The sequence below is a fragment of the Papio anubis genome, chromosome 4, assembly GCF_008728515.1.
Source record: "Papio anubis isolate 15944 chromosome 4, Panubis1.0, whole genome shotgun sequence".
Taxonomy (NCBI): Eukaryota; Metazoa; Chordata; class Mammalia; order Primates; family Cercopithecidae; genus Papio; species Papio anubis.
Genome location: NC_044979.1, coordinates 64777002 through 64781802, shown reverse-complemented (window position 1 = coordinate 64781802; position 4801 = coordinate 64777002).

Genomic DNA, 4801 nt, shown 5'->3' with positions numbered 1-4801 from the left:
TTTCTAATATTTAGTATTTCCATTTGAATATTTTCTTACTGTGTCCCTCAGTCTTCTGAAATGATGTATCTGATCTTACATGTTGTCTATCTTTTTCATTAGAACCTTTAACATAGTAATCATATTCTTAAGAATACTTGTCTGGTCATATCTAAGTCTGCTTTGATGATTGCTTTCTCTCTTTTGCCTTGTTGTCTGCCTTACAATTTTTTTGTTAAAAACTGAGACCTTATGAAGGAGAGTGGTTACTGAAAGTAAGAATGTTTTATTCTTAGAGAAATTTGTACTAGGCCGGCTAGTAATTTGTACTAGGTGTTAGTTTATGTAATCGTATTAGGGATTAGGCTGCATCCGAAGTTGGTTAGAATGGTCATACTTAGTCACACCCATTAAGGTGTCACACACAGGCTTCAAAGTCCTTCGATGATACTTGGTTTTTATCAGGTAGACTGTCAGAGTATTGTTTTTGTCAATGGCTCTTTCCCCATGTTGATTTGGGTCTTTCTTTTGCATTACATTATGTTGTATTACATTATATTGCATTTCTTGCATTACAAGAAAAAAATATCTCTTGCAGACATCCCAGCTGTATTTCACTGTTGTTTTCTAAACACTTGTAATCACATGGGTGAGAAGAAGGGACACTGAGATTAAGCCACAGCTTTAGGATTGTACTGTGTCCCTGGGACTCAGTAGTATGCCCTTTACAACTTCTCCTACATTTCCTCAAATACTAGAGGTTGGAATGGCATGTACCCTGATCATCCTCAGAGGTAATGCTTTTTTACCCTGTGGTTTTCCCAGCTGCAGTGGTTTTCTACCAGTGCCCTAAGGTGATAAGTTTTTTTTGTCCTTCCCCCGCAGATCAAGGCTGTTATCTGTAGGAAAGATGGTAATGGGTCTGGCTGGAGTTGTAGCAATGGCATCTGAAAACCACTCCTATCTTCCCAAGGTGACAGAGCTTCAGCGTTTTCTAAGGGTTCTCCGTGATTTTCTTTATGAGTGTTGTGTGTGGCATTTGTGGAGGCAAAGCCTACAAGAGTGTGAGCCTCTTTATACATGTTCCCAGAGGTTTCACTCTCATACGCTTGCATTCACTCTTTAACAATTAATTGAAAACCTTTAGCTGTATCTTTGTGTAGGCTTCTATGGAGTCTTGTGGCATGTGTTTCAGGAAGCGATTTTGCAGTCAGAGTCTTTCTGCCTGCAAATGCCTGTCTCTCCCTGGAGTTTTGGTTATTTGGTTGCTCTGTGATTTTAGTTATTTGATGGCTTAAAAAAGAATTAATTTGCAGATTGTCTAGCTTTTTCCTGCTTGTAAAGACTGGAATAATGTGCTTTATCACTCAAAATGAAAGTCCTCTGCCTCTGCTTTTGTGATCTTGTTCATACACTTAAAATCTCCCGGCTAGGGCATTTATGAAGCAGTTTCATAAAAATTCAAAATTCTTTGCTCTTTAATTATTTGTTTTTAATAATCACTTTTTTTTTTCTTCCATCATGAGACAAAAATGTGTGGTGTCAAAGATTACATTTCTATTTGATGTACATACACATCCGCACGCAAATATATACATGCATACTCATTGGAATCGGGAATTTAGATCATATGCCAAGAGGGAACACATGCTGGGGCCATCTGTCTTCTGTAAAATGTAATATAAGAAAATGCATGCAGTCATATTTACTGAATAAAAAGGGTTCTGGCACTTAATCAGGATGCATAATGTAAATAGAACATTTGTGGACTATTAAATCAAGTTGCTCATTATTATCTTGAATTTCCTGAAGGAATTATACTTTGTTAATTTCTCAGTCATTTATTTCTATCTATTGCAGAAAGGAGCAAATCGATTATATTAGCACTGCAACTATATTAAGGCCTTACAAGTTATTGCATCTTTTAAGTAACTGAAAACATATTTTTCAAGAAAATACTTCCAACATATCACTCACTCAGCCTTCAAATACATACATCATATCAAATAATGTTTTATTAAGTAGCAAAATTTTCTTGCAAAAAGAACAAAATTGAAAATATAAAATTTAATATGCATAGTATATCTTTTTATGTTTAATAAAATTTTAGATATTATTGCTCCATATACTAATTTTATGAATGAATAAAGTACGACACACATGCTGACATTTTTGAGTAATTTTTCTTTACAAATTTTATAATTGCATAAAATATCTGTTTTATCTCCATGTGTCCATAAACTTTTGCACCATTTATAGTTTAAATGATAAAGCAACATATAAAGGAAAGTGAGGAATACAAAATGAAGCTTCTGAAGTAAATCAGTTTAAGGGTCTATTTCCCACTATTTATTATTCATTAATATGTCCAACTTGGATATTTTACTTTTGAAAATAATATGCTGAGTCAAATTGAAGACTATTTTGAGATTAGAAAGTTTGAGTGCCAGGGAAAGTTGTTCTGTTTCTGACTTGAGTCATATATACATGTATACACATATATAACAATTTTATTTATTTTTTTAATTGATTTTTACTTTTAGTTTGTAAATAGTAGGTGTATTTGTGGAACTATTGTGGAACTATTTTTTTGTAGCTAGATAACCGTTTCTTTAAAAGCTAACTAATAACATTAGAATAAGGGTGAGGAATATTAAAATTCTTTTATGAAAACTTAAAACTGATGCTTGTAATCACTTGGTTTAACTGGCTAAGTGAATTTCCACTTTTATTTTTTATAATGTGTTTTAGCAGACTGATGGGAAATACTAACTTTTTTTTTTTAAGACAGAGTCTTGTTCTGTCGCCTAGGCTGGAATATAGTGTCACCATCTTGGCTCACTACAGCCTCTACCTCCCAGGTTCAAGTGATTCTCCTGCCTCCGCCTCCCAAGTAGCTGGGATTACAGGCACCCACCATCATGCCTGGCTAATTTTTGTATTTTTGTAGAGACACAGTTTCAACATGTTGGCCAGGCTGGTCTTGAACTACTGACCTCAGGTGATCTGCCCGCCTTGGCCTCCTAAAGTTTTGGGATTACAGGTGCAAGCCACCATGCCTGACTGGGAACTACTAACTTTTAAATCTCACAATCATCATCTGATAATTCAACTCATGCTATCATTACCAGTCCATAATTTTGTAATAAATACAACGTTTAAATTATATACACTTTTCTCTGTATCAGTTGTGAAGTAAGTTTCACTAGGGTGCAGTTGACAAAAATTCCTGCTTGTCTCTCCTACAGATATTCTCATCTTTGTCATTAGTAAGAAAATTCCTCTATGTGGGTTAGTGGCAAACTTTTTAGTATAAAACTCATTTGAGATGACGGTGTCAAGAAAATATGAGCAGGAGCCCTTGGATGAGGTTTTAGAAAAAGCACTATAATTTCTTGTAATTTAGTTGAGGGGGCATCACCTACTGCTTTTGTCCCATTCTCGTTCTAGCTCCCTCAAACATGACTGGACAAGGCTATAGCAGCTGTGTTGAGATCATGATACATAAGGCTCAGAAAAGCACAGAGGCTTCATCCTGATATCCTGAACCACTGAAAAAATGACAGAAACTGCCCGCTGTGAACTTGATATGGTTTGGCTCTGCATCCCCACCCAATTTTCATGTCAAATTATAATTCCCAATGTTGGGGCAGGGACCTGTAGGACATGATTAGATCATGAAGGCAGATTTCCCCCTTGCTGTTCTCATGATAGTGAGTTCTCACAATATCTGGTTGTTTAAAAGTGTGTAGCACCTCCTGCTTTGCTCTCTCTCCCCTTCTTCACTGTGTAAATATGTGCCTGCTTCCCCTTCGCCTTCCTCCATGATTGTCAGTTTCCTGAGGCTTCTCCAGACATGCTTCCTAGGCAGCCTGTGAAAGAGTGAGTCAATGAAACCTCTTTTTTCCATAAATTACCCAGACTCAGGTATGTCTTTTTAGCAGTGTGAGAATGGACTAATACAGGGTTTCTTGTTATAGGAGAAAAATAAACCTTTTAACATGTAGGCTATTGCAATTAGGTGTTTGATACTAGCAGTCAACTACTGTTTTTATGTAAATGTGTGATGATCCAGATAACAATGAAAAGAATACACTTCCTCTAGGCAATATCTGATATTACATAATGAACAATTCCTATCACCCAAGTCAAATCTTGAAAACTACTTGTTTATGTTCTTTATTAATTTTGTTTCTGTTGCCTACATGTCACATGCAATGCCATTATGTCTTTAGTATATTTGTTGCTTATGTTTTCCCCATATTTTCTTTCAGACAAAAAACTCATATAAAATCTTTCCTGAATTTACTCATGATAAACTGTGTTTCATGCCTCAGAACATATAAAACTGTTTCTTCCTAGATCAATTTTCTTTTTTTTTTATTTAGAATCCTAAGTCATTAATTAATTAATTAATTTATTTATTATTATTATTATTATACTTTAAGTTCTAGGGTACATGTGCATAACGTGCAGGTTTGTTACATATGTATACTTGTGCCATGTTGCTGTGCTGCACCCATCAACTCGTCAGCACCCATCAACTCGTCATTTACATCAGGTATAACTCCCAGTGCAATCCCTCCCCCCTCCCCGCTCCCCATGATAGGCCCCGGTGTGTGATGTTCCCCTTCCCGAGTCCAAGTGATCTCATTGTTCAGTTCCCACCTATGAGTGAGAACATGCGGTGTTTGGTTTTCTGTTCTTGTGATAGTTTGCTAAGAATGATGGTTTCCAGCTGCATCCATGTCCCTACAAAGGACACAAACTCATCGTTTTTTATGGCTGCATAGTATTCCATGGTGTATATGTGCCACATTTT